The sequence below is a fragment of the Pan paniscus genome, chromosome 11 (assembly GCF_029289425.2).
Source record: "Pan paniscus chromosome 11, NHGRI_mPanPan1-v2.0_pri, whole genome shotgun sequence".
NCBI classification, from domain to species: Eukaryota; Metazoa; Chordata; class Mammalia; order Primates; family Hominidae; genus Pan; species Pan paniscus.
Window position 1 is genome coordinate 43,592,992 of NC_073260.2, and position 15,873 is coordinate 43,608,864.

A 15,873-nucleotide genomic window follows, 5' to 3' on the forward strand; every position below is an offset into this window, starting at 1 on the left:
GTGATACTGAAGGACAGAAAGACAGACATAGAGCAATGTTGTTGCTATTGTAATAGCAACATTATCACAATAGCCAAAAGTGGAAGCAACTCAAGTGTCCACTGATAGATGAATGCAGACAAAATATGGTATATACATACAATGAAATATTATTCAGCCTTTAAAAAGAATGAAATTCTGGTACATACTACAACATGGATGAAACTTTAAGACATTATGTTAAGTGAAATAAGCCCCAGTCAAAAAGGACAACTTAGGGATAACTTACTAGAAGAATAAATTAGAATATAAATCTCAAAGCAGCAGAAATCATTTTTGTGTATTTGGAAGAACACAAGATGAACTAGGAAGAGGAAGAAGAAGCCACATAGTAAAAGGAAATATAAAATGAAAAAATAAATCCTGATAAAACAGTAATTATAGTAAATGGCACTCATATTGGATTACAAAACAAAGCGCTAAGTATAAGACATTCTTACACTTTAAAACAAAAAGACATAGAAAGGTAGAAATTAAAAGTGCTAAAAACATATGCAAAAGAAATATAAACAATAAAAAAGGCCAGAGTACCAATCTTGATCTTAAATCTATCAAAAGACTTAAAGCCAAAAATATCTTCTAAAGGCAAAGAGTAGCATTACACATAGATATTATAACAGGTCAAGAAGGTAAAACAAATCAAGAAGTTCAGCAAAGTTGCTGGATACAAGATCAGTTTTAAAAAGTCCATAACATTTCTCTGCAGCAGCAATGACCATCTAGAAAACATAATTAGGAAATAAGCTGCTGTACACAGCAGTAAAAACAACTATAACATGTCAGTAAACTTTTGAAAGAATGTGAAAGACCTCCATGGTTAAAGTTTTAAAAACCTATTACGAGATGCGAAGTTCTGAATAAATGGAGAAATAGTTTATCTTTACAGATAAGATCATTTAACATTCTAAAAGTATCCACACCCCCCACTGACAAATGATTCATAAATCTATAGCATGCCAATTGAAACTGTAGCTAGATGTTTTTAAGGACTTTACTTATTTTAAAATGTATATAGAATAATGAAGATCCACAAATAGTTAAATCAATTTTGAAAAATAAGACTAAAGGGCAGGAATTTGTTCTGCCAAAACTTAAGATTAAAACAAAGCTTTTAGCTGGCATTGAAGAATAGTTATATTTAGATGTGTCAGTTAGATAAAATATTATTCTACACAAGGTAAACTTCGAGAAAAGTCAGAAAATGGAAAAAGTTCATGTCAAGTGTGAAAAACCAGTGATTAAGTTTTGCTGGAGTATTTGCTGCCTGAAGGGGATTAGTGAGAGAAAGGGTTCCTGGAAGATTTTAAAGGTGAGGCTAGAGAGTCCAGTTATTCCAAGGCAGTAGAGATCCACTGAAGACTTTATAGCAGGAGAGTGACATCCCAAGGACACAGGGGTCATTGCTGATGCTCCCAAAGTGCCTGCTGATCTGAGCTGCCAGGGCCATTTGATTAGTATCAATGACTTCAGGGACTCATCTAGAGTTCTCACATTTCCTTGTACTTCCATTTGACTGAAGAATAAAGGACTTAGAAAATTGGAGCCCTAAGAAACAGTGAAAATAAGTCTGGGAAAATCCCTGGAGCCTAAAATTAAGCTCTGCCTGTTCTTGGTTTCTTGTTGCTCTCTGGCAACTTCATTAAGTTTCTATTCCTCTTTCCACTCCAACATATTGCAGCCCTTTGATGCCTTTAGATTAGCAAGTTCAACACCTTTTTTGGACTGTAGGTATGAAGACCCAGTTTTGAGCTAGGCTGACATTGGACAAGCTGGAAGGCCAGCAGTTCCTGCATCAGGTCAGCACAGGGAAGTAGGTATTAAAGAGCTGAGCCAGAGCCCTGGGTGCCAGGGCTGGGAAGAAGGCTGGTCTGGCAATCTCAGAATGGCATGGTATTGATAGGTGAGAGCAAACACTCATGATTATGGAGGTCTAACTTGAAGTTGCCAGGTTGTCGTGACCTACAGACTTAGTCTCATTGTTCTTTAAACTTAGTTTGAAAATTTAGAAAGCAACAGAATGAAAAAAGTTCCGCTTAGTTATCTTGCCTTCTCTTGTCACTCAGGTGAGAATGTGAATGCAACTGGACTCTTTTTCTCCTTGCCCAGTTCCTACACGTAAAGATTCCTTTACCAGGAACAGCCCTTAAGTCTTTCATGTCAGTTGTTTAATTCTCTGGAAACTGACCTCTGTTTCCCCATATCCTTCTTGCCTAACTTGTAGATTTCCTGGAGTTTGTCTCCCTGCAGCTGAAATTCTGGCAGCCAATAGGGGACTCAGCCTCACCCCAGTCTCTAGAATCAAACCAGGTATTAATAGGAGGGATTAAGTTGCTGTGACTCAACACTTAGGTACTCTAGCAGCAAAGATGCTTGATGTTGTCCAGCCCTGATCTTGGGCCCCAGTTTTCACGACAGGCTTCTATCTTGCTCCTAATCTGCTCTTTACACAGCTGCAAAAGCCCCTGCCTTGGCAACGTTCCTGGTAACAAGATCCCTCTGGGGAATGGCTCAGCCTTGATCTTCCACTCCTCCTCCCCCCCATCACTTCTGCTGCCCCTCATATACTGAAGCCTTGCCCTTGAACACTGTCTTCTTGATATTTACACGTTGTGCTCAGTATGATGCTTGGGTCACAGACAATTAGTAAAGACATGAACTATGTTCATCATTCCTAGGGGGAAGGGGAAGGGCCAGGGTTCACTAAAAGGGTGTCATTCATTGCTGATGTCCTAGAAACTGCAAACTGCCAATTTGAGTTTAGGAAACACCTATTATTCTACCTTGATTGTATCTAAAAATGGGGTGAGAAGGAAAGTGGTTTAGTGAACTCCACCCTCAGGAATAAATGCAGAGGGCAACACCTCAGTGAAGTGTGGTGGTCTGCAATGTATATTTCAGACATCTGCCATTCCATGTCCTAGGTATGTACCTCTACCCTGCCCTTGGAATAGGAAAGTAGTCCTTGTATTCAAGCCAAATTGATATTAGGAGATCCACATATGATCTTATCAGGGACACTACAGTCTGTACTCTCTTTCTTTGCTGCCTTTCAGGGAACATATACCAGACCTAGAACACTGATGACTATTCAGGAAAGGTATGGAAGAGTGGGCACAAGGTGGGACCCTGACTATTTTCTGGAGTCACCACCAGCTGGGACCCAGTTCTGCTGACTGTTGTAGTCCTGTTGTAACAATTGCTTTCATGTTTGCTAAAATAAATAAATATCAATGTGTTTAACCAATAATGATAACCACTTTGCTTTTTGGCAAATCCTAAAGAGATAAAACTAATTCATATAATTTAGTGGGGAGAGAAAAAGGCACACACAAAAGTCTCATCCTCCTAGATCCATTTACCATCTTGAAAGGGACAAGTAACAGATAACTTGATAATTATGGAAGGATTCTATAACCTTACTCACTTCTACCAGATTGGTTACTTCATTATCCTATTTCTTTTCAGAGATCGGGAATAAGATCCTTAAATTTTTTAGGTTTCTGTGCTTATCTACAGATGTAGAAGAAAATGCAAAATGAGGGAGATTATGCAGTGGTATGAAACAAAATCTGAAGGGATAGAAAGGATGCTGAGTTGCTGGAGAGGAAAGAAAGCTGAGTTCCTGGGGCCTGCTTTGAAGATGAAAGGAAGGCACCAGGAGATAAACTGGGCCAGAGATAGGTCTTGTGAGGCTTTGCAGTTAAAAAACCTGCAGATGGTTTTTGGATGGGATCAAATATCAGAAAGGCAGATAAGCCACAAACCCAAATTAGTTTCCAGTTAAGTTATTGCTCTCAGATACAATACTCAATACAATCCTTGGCATTTTGTTTCACATGCAAGCTTTTTCCTATCGTTCTTTCAATAAACATTTACTAAATGTCTATTCTGCAGCAGGCACAGCTGTAGGTAAATTAGCCAGAAATCAATTGATTGAAAACCAGTCCTCTATAAGTCAACTTAGCAAAGCATCAATTTGCCTAAAAACAATTTGCTAAATTTACCCAATTTATCACAAGTATATTTTTAAGGATTATTCTTCTTGAATATTCTTCTTAAATGTAGTATTCATGGGAATATTTTTAGGACTATTCAAGTTGTAGCAAGTGAGGACGTAGGTGGTCTAGGGTTTTTCAGACATTTTTCCTAGTCTAGTTTTTTTGCTAAGTATTGGTTGATGGTTTGTCTCTAGGTTTGTTGTATTTGCAGTTCCTTCAGTCTGGACTGCCCTTCCTCAGATATTTTCATGTTCGCTTTCCAAATTGCCTGTCATTTTGTCAGACGTATCACTGGATCCAGCTAAAAGGTGAATTTTGAAAACACTAAAATGTTTCCCTAAAGCAAATATTGTACAGAAATAGTCAAATCAGTCCCAAATAAAAATTCAGCTTTCATTTTATCTTAAGAATTTAAAGGACCAACTTATCAATGGTAATCAATTTGTAATTAGTTTAATTTACAATCACTCTGAAACCCTCAAACATCACTTTTTCAGATATAGCTTGGATTAATTAAAAATTTCACACTTGTCTAGAGACTATTCTACTTCATGTTTCTGCACATTCTAGAATTAGCATACAGATTTCTCTCACACTTAGTTTGTACACTAAAGAATTTAGTTATTTTTATAAATTGCATTAATTTCTAGGTTTTTCTAAAATACATTATTACCCTAGAAGTAGATAACCAGATGTTTAAAGTTTCAGACTTTAACTGCCTATCAGTAGAAAAGAATATATTTAATTAAAAATCTCCAAAGAGATAATCCTAAGGAAAAAAAGACAGCATATTGGCAGGAAAAGAGTAATTTTGAGTGTAGTACACCACATTCTAAATGAAAAATTTTGGATGACTTACAAGAATCCAGAGAGATTGAATCTGAATGGTGTGATTCAGATGGTAAATATGTGCTATGCATTTACTAAGAAGTCATAAAGTACAGGAGAGAGGTCTCACTTAGAGGCACTTATATTTTATAAAATCAGAAAGACTTTAGTTTATTAAATAAGGTCAAGTCTTATTTACATGCAACGATAGAAAAGCCAACATAAGTGGCTATAACTAGGATCAAATATTTAAGATGCAGCTAAAGGACTTCAACTTACAGTTTATGACAAATACACAGGAGATGAACCAGCTATAGGACACTATGAAGAAATAAACATATTTGAGACATGATACAAAACAACGGTCCTGGATGCTTTAAAAATTCAATGCCAAAGAAAAGAAGATGTGATGGGGCATGAGGGTGCTACTGAGAACACTGTTGCGTTAAAAGAGATTAAAAGAAATACAGAAACAAAATGCAATATATAAACCTGGATTTAAAACAAAACCCAGCCATTCAACACATGCTTAAATATATATCTAAGGAACAAATGAGAAAATTTGTACATGATCTGGGTATAAGATAATATTATAATAATTGCTAATTTTCTTGGATGTGTTAGTAGTATTGTGATCATGTAGTGGAATGCCCTATTTTTAGGAGATGACCCTGAAATATTTAGGGAAGAATATCATGAAGTCTGTTGCTTATTTTGATATAGGTTCAGCAAACAACATACACACACAAGTGCACACACCCACTTATCTGGCAAAATGTTAACAATTGTTGAATCTAAATGGTAGGTGTCTAAGTGATATGAGTGTTCATTGTATTTTTCTTCTGAATTCTCTATATGTTAGAAAATGTTCATAATAAAACATTGGAAAAAATAAAAATTATTAAAGTTTTTGTAGTAAAAGACAGGTCCTTTTAGAATTTTGAAAAAAGGATCTTAAGGAATTATCTTTATGTAAGAAACAGAGCTAAACTTAAGAATAAAATAGCACTGTTTATAAAGAATGCCATTAGCCTATTCCTAAATAAAATGCCAGGCAAATAATGATAATTATTCTTAAGACATAGGCAATTGGCCTTACAATACCAATTATCTGTGTTTCTAACTATCCTGCATCCTCTCAGGGTAAATAAGGATGTTAATAGCTTACAGCACTATACCACTGTAAGCTCATAGAGGTCAGTATATTATAAATTATTTTCAGTGTTATAGGCATCCAACCTTTACACAAATGTCAGAAAGGAGGCAGATGAAATTCTGACTTAGTATAAAATCTAACAATCTTTGTAAGCAGAACGGTTGAATCAATATTTTTCCATTTAGCTAACATAGCACATGAATTAGTTGAATTTACCTGAGTAAGTGTGGAGCTCACTGAGATTGTGACTTGGCATCGCTGGAATATTGCAGTAAGTGCAAAATGCTTCCCAAAGGATGCTGCTTTTTCACAGCCCAGGCTGGAGAAACCAACTTAGTAGCAAATTGGTCTACCTGTTAAACAAGAAAATGAAACATGGAGCAGAAGAAATGTCTGTCAGTGTTATAGACTAGAGCTCCTGTAACAGCCAACCCCTTCTCAAGGTCCTAGATGATCCCAGTGGGCCTCAAAACCCACCATGGGTGATGTGCAGAGTGCCTCAGGGCAGTTAGGACTAGAAGACCTGGCATGCACGGCAGTCTAACAGGAAGGAGTTTAGTTTTCTATTTACCTGCAACTGAATATAGATTTCCACCTTGCATGCAAAAGCCCGCTTTTCAGTCAGCGGCATTCAGAGATCTGATGCTGGATAACAGCTTCTTCGAAGGAATGTTCTTATTTTTTTTGAAAATCTGAAACACAAGAAAAGTATTATTCTTGGGCACCAAATAAAGACCTGGTAAAAATCCTTATTGCCACAGAAAGTCATCATCTTCTGACATTGTGAGAGGTAGAACTTGGAGGCAGCAAACACTCTGCAATAATACATCAACATTCAGATCTCTTTGAAAGAAAGTTTCCCGTTATAGACTTGGCTAATTGTTATACTCTAGGTGAAGACCACCTGGAGGGAAATGTCTACACAGCGACTCATTTCTTCTACTAGAAGATGTCAAAAGTAGAAGCTGCTTAGTCATAGCAAGATTGCTGTCACCAGTGAACATGTCAACTGAGTCATACAAGGAACGTCTAAAATGGACTTCTCAGAAGTTGAAAATGTTGCTTCTCTTGATTAGTAGTGCAGGAAGGGGAGAAATAGGTATTCCTTGATTAATGGGCAAACACACCATTTCCCAGAGACTCAGACAGTTGGAGAAACCCATGAATGAATAAGTCAGAGAGGAAAAAAAATAGTGCCGATATAAACAAGAACCGTTTATTTTCTCCTTGTTTCCATGAAGAATGCCTTTTTGTTTGCAGATCCTCACTACTGCAGCAACCCAGAGAAGAGAGGAAATTATGCCAATAGCTAAAGCAAAACTTGAAGATTTCTTTAAAGTACCTAATTATGGTTTTAAAAAATTCTCCATCTCGATTTGCTGGAAGTTGAGACCCAGGTCTTTTGCAAGCTTGTGAAGTGAAAGAAATTTCTAACAACCTTCCCTGGACCAAACCATTCTCTCCAGTCTCTGTCCCTTCCTGTCTATTCATTGCTGGTCATGCCTCCTTTGTGTACATTCAGGCTCATGATTCTCTGATTCTCTGCCAGAACATACCTCTTCTCTCAAGGGCCTGCTAAATGGCTTGATACTCTGGCCAGTAAACAATTTGAAACCCTCCATTTGTATTTTATGGCAACGTTGCTTATGGACAATTGGGATTTCAGTTTAAAAAATTAAGCATATTTTTAAAGTCAATTCTATTTTGTGATGTGGCTGTTGATTTCGTTTTAAAATTAGAGATGAGGACCAGGCTGAAAGACAAGCTGAGGGAAAGACTATGCCGTGCAGCAAAGTGCACAAAACTTAAGTGTATATGGCTTGGTGAATTTTTGGATATGAATCCACCTGTGTAACCACCATCTGGAGCAAAATATTGAACATTTTAAGCATCCCAGAAGATTCTATCATGCTTCCTCCTAGCTCTAACCTCCTTCCGCCTAAAGGTAATCATGATCCTGATTTCTATCACCAGGGATTCATTTCACCTGTTCTTAAACTTTATGTGAATGAAACAACACAAGATGTACTCTCTTGTGTCTTTTATGTGTGTGAGATACACTCATGTTGTTACATGCAGCTGTGGTTTGTTCTTTTTCATTGCTATGGAGTATTCCATTATATGCAAATTCTTCCATTTCCATTCTGTTGCTTTGGTTGTTACAAAATATGTCATTTCATGGGCATGTGCACTTTAAAAAAACAGACTTTATAGGTCGGGCGTGGTGGCTCATGCCTGTAATCCCAACACTTTGGGAGGCTGAGGCGGGCGGATCACAAGGTCAGGAGATCGACACCATCCTGGCTAACACGGTGAAACCCCATCTCTACTAAAAATACAAAAAAAATTAGCTGGGCGTGGTGGTGGGCGCCTGTACTACAGTCCCAGCTACTCAGGAGGCTGAGGCAGGAGAATGGCGTGAACCCGGAAGGCAGAGGTTGCAGTGAGCTGTGATTGCACCACTGCACTCTAGCCTGGGCAACAGAGTGAGACTCAGTCTCAAAAAAAAAAAAAAAAATAGACTTTATAGAGCAGTTATAGGTTCACAGCAAAATTAATCAGAAAGTACAGAGTTTCTGTCAACTCCCTGGCTCCACAAACATACAGCCTCCGCCACTATCAACATCCCCCTACAGAGTACATTTGTTACGATCGATAAACCTTTATTGACACATTGTTATCACCCAAATTGACCCCTTTCATTATGAAATGCCCTTCCAAAATCCCTAACAACTCCTGTGCTCTGAACTCTTCTCTTTCTGAAGTTAATATCATTATTCCTGCTTTCTATTAGTGTTGGCACAGTATATCTTTCTCCATCCATTTACTTTTAATATATGTGTCTTTATATTTAATGTGGGTTTCTTGTAGAGAACATATAGCTGGGTCTTGTTTTTTGATGTACTCTGACAATCTGTCTTCTAGTTGGTACATTTAACCATTGACATTTAAAGTAATTATTGATATAGTTGGATTAATATCTACCATATTTATTACTGTTTTCTATCAATTGCCTTTGTTTTTTGTTTTTATTTTTAAATTCCATTCCTTTTCTGCCTTTGGAGGTCATAATTGATAATTTTAGATTATTCCATTTTCTCTCCTTTCTAAGATACTTTTTTTGTTGCTTTTTTTAGTAGTTGCCTTAGAGTTTGCAATATACATTTACAACTAATCTAAGTCACCTTTCAAATAACGCTATATCCCTTCATAGGTAGTACAAGTACTTTACAACAAAAAAAACTTATTCCTCCCTCCTGTCCCTTGTATCATTGTTGTCATTCATTTCACTTATCCATAAGCACATACACATATATGTATTCGTATACATATATGTAAGCATGCATAATCAAATGCATTGTTGCCACTATTATTTTGAAGAAACTGTTTTCTGTTAGATCAATTAAGAATAATTGTTTAAATTTTCTAAATGTTTAAAATTTTTTAAATGTTTAAAATTTTCCTTCACTTCTCCAATACTTTTCTTTCTACAGATCCCAGTTTCTGACCTGTAGCATGGTCCCTCTCTCTGAAGAACTTCCTGTAATATTTCTTGTGAGGTGAGTCTGTTGGCAATAAATTCACTCAATTTTTGTTGGTCTGAGAAAGTCTGTATTTCTTCTTCACTTTTGAAGAATAGTTTTGCAGAGTAGAGCGCTCTAGGTTGGTGGCTATTTTTTTTTTTTTTTTTTTTTTTCTTGAGACGGAGTCTTGCTCTGTCGCCCAGGCTGGAGTGCAGTGGCGCAATCTCGGCTCACTGCAAGCTTCACCTCCCGGGTTCACGCCTTTCTCCTGCCTCAGCCTCCCGAGTAGCTGGGACTACAGGCGCCCACCACCACCATGCCCAGCTAATTTTTTGTATTTTTAGTAGAGATGGGGTTTCACTGTGCTAGCCAGGATGGTCTCGATCACCTGACCTCGTGATCCGCCCGCCTCAGCCTCCCAAAGCGCTGGGATTACAGGCATGAGCCGCCGCACCCGGCCTGTTGGTGGCTATTTTCTCTCAACACATCAAATATTTCACTCTACTCTCTTCTCGCTCGCGTAGTTTCTGAGGAGATTATGACATAATTCTTATCCTTGTTCCTCTACAGATAAGGTGTTTTTCCTGCTCTGGCTTCTTTCAAATTTTTTTTTTTTATCTTTCATTTCTGCAGTTTGAATATGATATAGCTAGGTGCGGTTTTTTGGCATTAATCCTGCTTGGTGTTCTCTGAGCTTTCTGGATCTCTGCTTTGGTATCTGACATTAATTTAGGGAAATTCTCAGTAATTATTGCCACCACTATTTGTTCTGTACCTTTCTCTATTTCTTATTTCCATTATGCTAATGTTACACACAGTTCTTAGATATTCTGGGGTTTTGTTTGTTTTTTGTTTTTGTCATTTTCCTATGACTTCTCAATTTTGGAAGTTTCTACTGACAAATCCTCAAGACCAGAAATTCTTTCGTCATCTATCCAGGATGATGGGCTCATGAGTAATGAGTCCATCAAAAGTATTCGTTTCTGTTACAGTGTTTCTGATTTATAGTATTTTTATTATTTCCTAGAATTCCTATCTTTCTGCTTACATCACACATCGATTCTTGCATGTTATTGACTTTTTTCATTGGAGCCCTTAGCATGTTTATCATAGTTGTTTTGAATTTCCAGTCTGATAACTCTAACATTCCTGCCATACCTGAATTGATTTGCATGCTTATTCTGTCTCTTCAAAGTGTAATTCTTGCCTTTTAGTATGCCTTGTAATTTTCTGTTGAAAGCCAGACTCACCAAAGCTCCTGGATTCTCATGTGCATAGACACTTAGGAGCCCAGCCAGGTCTCCTGACAGTTCTGAGTGTGGCCAGGTCTCATGATGAGTACAGTCCCGTCTCCAGTGGAGGCTCTGCTATGCTTAAGTACATCACAGGCACAATTAGAGAATTTCAAGTTTTAATTCTATGGAGTTTTATTGAACAGAAAATATCAGAGATAGGAATTGAATACTTTTTGTCATGGCTACAATTTTTTTTTCTAAAAGCCTGTCAGAATTTGCAGTTCACAAAGACCCCCAAACCACAATTTAATATTGAGTGACTGTCATCAACTCCTGACATTGAGGGCTGGTTATTATGAAGCCACAGCTTGATAAAGGCCTTTTGATAATAGAAGCTGTCTTCTACCTTTGTTACGGGAAAAGGGTCCTGATCCAGACCCCAAGAGAGTGTTCTTGGATTTTGTGCAAGAAAGAATTCCAGGCGAATCCATAGAGTAAAGTGAAAGCAAGTTTATTAAGAAAGTAAAGGAATACAAGAATAACTACTCCATAGGCAGAGCAGCCCTGAGGGCTGCTGGTTGCCCATTTTTATGGTTATTCCTTGATGATATGCTAAACAAGGGGTGGATTATGCATGCTTCCCCTCTTTTAGACCATATAGGGTAACTTTCTGACGTTGCCGTGGCATTTTATAAACCATCACGGAGCTGGAGCTGGTGGTGTGACGGGATCTTTGGGGTGTTGCTTTTCTGGCTGGAAACCTCCATGCTGGCAGGGCCTTTGCCCGGTTCTTGTCCTGGATCCAGGAAGAGTGAGGTGTGCAGACAAGTGGAAGATGAACAATATGAAGAGGAGCTTTACTGAGTGTTGCAACAGCTGGGAGGAAGTCCACAGTGGGTAGCTCCTCTCTGTATGCAGGTTGTCTAGTGGAGTGTTCAGCTCTCAGCAGAGAGGAGGCCCTGGAGAGGGTGGCTCCTCTGTGCAGACAGGTCGTTTGGACATCGCTGCAGGTCTCTGAAGCTCTCAGCAGAGAGGATAGCTCCTCTCTGCCAGCAGGTTGTCTTGTCAGCAGAAAGGGTAATTCCTCTCTGCAACTGGTCTTCCGGTGGCCTCTCCATCCTTTGTTCTGCTCTGGCTGAGCTGGGGGCTTTTATGGCCTTCGGAGGGGAGGAAGTGCATGCTAATTGGTTGGTGGGTGGCCACAGGCGGCCTGGAAGAGGCATCATGAGTCCCTGCTCTGGTCTTGGGACTGACTGGCAGCCAGGCCCCCAGCCTACAGGCCCTCCCTGGCCTGAAGGAGGGGACTTACTGGGGACCACCCACTTCCACCCACGAATCTGTCTGCCTTCCACTGCCGTTCATGGTCCTGGGGCTCGGCCTCAATCCCCCTCTGAGATCACAGCAGGCACCAGGAGAGGAGAGAGGCCAGGCACCGGTAGCAGGCACCCCCAAACCTGCAGGGATGGGGGTGGGGAGTGGGGGTAGAGGGGCATGTGTTGGGGGGAGTGTGGGCCTTCCTAGGTCCCCAGAGGATGCAGGTGCAGAGGTGCCCAGGTCCTGCACCTAGGAGGGCTGCTACAGCTGCACCCAGCTTCTTTATTGCAACCTGTTTTATCAGCAAGGTCTTTATGACCTGTGTCTTGTGCCGACCTCCTAATCTTACCCTGTGACTTAGAATGCCTTAACCTCCTTGGAATGCAACCCAGTAGGTCTCAGCCTCGTTTTACACAGCTCCTATTCAAGATGGAGTTGCTCTGGTTCAAATGCCTCTGACATCTTTGTGCTGATAAAAATACATATCTTTGGCTGGGCGCAGTGGCTCACACCTGTAATCCCAGCACTTTGGGAGGCTGGGGAGTGCAGATCACGAGGTCAGGAGATTGAGACCAGCCTGGCCAACATGGTGAGACCCCGTCTCTACTAAAAATACAAAAATTAGCTGGGCGTGGTGGCACGCACCTGTAGTCCCAGCTACTCGGGAGGCTGAGGCAGGAGAATCGCTTGAACCAGGGAGGCTGAGGTTGCAGTGAGCCGAGATAGCGCCACTGCACTCCAGCCTGGCAACAAAACAAGACTCCGTCTCAAAAACAAACAAAAAAATTAAAAATTTAGTTTCAAGCCCATAATAATTAGTGGATCTTCTATCTTTAATAAAGCTGGAACAAAACCTGCAAAAATTAATCATTATGCATCTTTGAACTATATTGAACTATAGAAAATTATTTTTTGAATGTTGAAATCAAATCTTAAGAGTTTCAGCTGGTCTTTTTCAGCATTACAATAAATTCTAGCACAGGTTTCCCAAAGTGAGTTCTAAAACAGACGTTCTTAAACAATAACATGTACCTAGGGATCTTGTCAGAAAGCGTATTTTAATTCATTAGGTCTGGGGTAGGGCCTGAGATTCTGCATTTTAACAAGCTCTGAGAACACACTGATGATGCTGATCCACTATTACAGATTGAGTAGCAAAGGTTGGTGACCCCGATGAGCCCCCATTATTATGAAAATACAACCGGGAATGGTTAGGTGTGTGTTGCAACAGGAAAAACAGTGTCTGTGTTAAATGACACTAGTTCAGTTTTAAGTCCTGCCACTTGCTAGCTGTGCAATCTTGAATAAATTCATGCAATGATTCTGAGCTTTAGTTTTCTTACCTATTAAATGTGTTTATTACTCACCTTACTAGCTCAAAATATAATGGAGTCTCTTCTAACTTAAAAGTTAGATTCTAAGTAAATGTATAAAGCAGAAATATATGTGTATGTATGGTATATGTATAAGTACTTGCTTGGAAGTACCTTTAAATCTTCCATTAAGTATATGATTTTAATAAATCCAACGCAGATAGGTAGAGACTTCGCATTATTACCTAGACAGTAATCTGTTCCTGGACAGTTGGCATCATGGTTTGTTGGAACATTTTGCAGTCCTGGTGAGGTTCAAATTCCCTTCCATCACCAAGAAGGGGTGGAAAGGACAGTAATTGTCCAAATCCCCTAAGGATTGCCCTCTGATTCTCAAAGACATTGAGCAATTTCAAATTAACTTTCAAATCTGTTTGTGTAAACTGTATCCCTTTTCAGAAAGAACAATCTACCACATTCACTTATAAACAGAAACTTAAATTGCAACAGATGTTTCCCTTTTTGAAAAGGTTCTTGAATTCATTGACAGACCTTTGGCTAAACTGATGAATTAATTTGTTCGGGCCAGATTTCATAAATCCTCTAATAATTCTTCCCTTTACACATATTGACTTGATGTATCAGATCTACAGCATGTGGTTTAAATGTTTTAACAATTACTGCTTTAATCAACTAACATTTATTTCAAGGTTGGATGATGACTGACCATTGAAAGATATAGCTAACTAATAAAGTCCAATTTGTCAGTTAAGTAAACCTGGGTATCTAAATAATAAGTAGAAATCAGTCTATGTCACTGAATTTTGAAATGTTTGGCAGCTTTAATGTAACTCCTTCTCTCCCAGGACTTTGTGGAAGATAAATTTCTGAGTATTGCTACAAAGCTTGGGCATGCACGTAGATGCCATGCTTAGATGTAGCTAATTGAGCTTGGCTATACACAAGCCAGCTTTTAACTATACAAGTAGATTTGTTTATGGTGTGTTAGACTCTTTTTAAAATTAATACACGAAAGCTAAGTACCAATTTAGCATGGTTCTAATCAGGTTTTAATACAAAATTGAGCTGAGCTTTTCAATTTTATTTTTATTAACTCACAGCACTAAACTTGAGGTGAACCTTGCTTACCATAAACAAGTTTAAACTCAACTTTGGTAAAAAAAATTTCAAAGAGTATATATAAATCTTTTTAAGAGTATCTGTTAGAAAACTTTATTTCTAGAGTCCAATGAGCTGAATTTCATCAGTGTTCTTTGGTGGTTAATTATCACAGGGCCACGAGAGAAACTCAGGGGATCACTTACTGGTTATACCAAGAATGGATTAAGTTGGTTATTTTCCTTTTTGATATGAGCACTGTCAGAGTCTAGGATTCCCATTAGAATATTGAAGTGAGAGTGGGCATAATATCAAGATAAAATGCCTTCTGTGCATTGGGAAAACCATTTGATTATGACCCTCTCAAACTTAGACTGGCTAAGTATAAGATAAAGGATAAAACACACGCAAAACAGCATCAGAATTACCTGGACGCTAGTTAAGACACAGACTGAGACAAGGGTGCCAAAATCATTCAATGGAGAAAGGTCAGACTTTTCAACAAATGGTGGTGAGAAAACTAGATATCCATATGCAAAAGAATGAAGTTGGACTTTTAACCTTATATCATATATAAAAATTAACTCAAAATGAATCAAGAACCTAAATGTAAGAGCATAAACTCTAAAACTCTTAGAGGAAGACATGGGGGAAATCTTCATGACATTGGACTTCGCAATAATTCCTTGGATATATCACCAGAAGCACAGGCAACGAAAGAAAAAATAAATAAGTTGGACTTCATCAAAATTAAAAACTTTTGCCTATCAAAAGTCACTACAGGCCGGTCGTGGTGGCTCACGCCTGTAATACCAGCACTTTGGGAGGCCAAGGCGGGTGGATCACCTGAAGTCAGGAGTTTGAGACCAGCCTGGCCAACATGGTGGAACCCCATCTCTACTAAAAATACAAAAAATTAGCCAGGCGTGGTGGCAGGCGCCTGTAATCCCAGCTACTTGGGAGGCTGAGGCAGGAGAATCGCTTAAACCTAGGAGACGGAGGTTGCAGTGAGCTGAGATCGGGCCATTGCACTCCAGCCTGGGCGACAGAGCAAGCCTCTGTCTCAAAAAAAAAAAAAAAAGTTACTATAAAGACAGTAAAAAAAATAACTCACAAAGTGGGAAAAAAATTGCAGATCATCTATCTGATAAGAGATTCATATCCAAAAATATATGAAGAACTCCTACAACTCAATAGAAAAAGACAAACAATCCAATTCAAAAATGGGGTAACTTGGCCGGGTATGGTGGCTCACAGCTGTAATCCCAGTGCTTTGGGAAGCTGAGGCCGTTGGATCACTTGAGCTCAGGAGTTTGAGACCAGCCTGGCCAATATAGTGAAACCCCG

At 39.0% G+C, this 15,873-nt stretch overlaps 1 long non-coding RNA gene across 2 annotated transcripts in view; it reads left to right on the top strand.

The window, feature by feature from the left end:
- LOC134728572 (uncharacterized) overlaps positions 1–15,873 on the top strand; it is a 115,509-nt gene that overhangs the window by 12,446 nt on the left and 87,190 nt on the right. For both annotated transcript variants that reach the window (XR_010109116.1, XR_010109117.1), the window contains exon 2: positions 9,516–9,581. This is a non-coding gene — a long non-coding RNA (uncharacterized LOC134728572). The remainder of the gene's footprint in view (positions 1–9,515; positions 9,582–15,873) is intronic.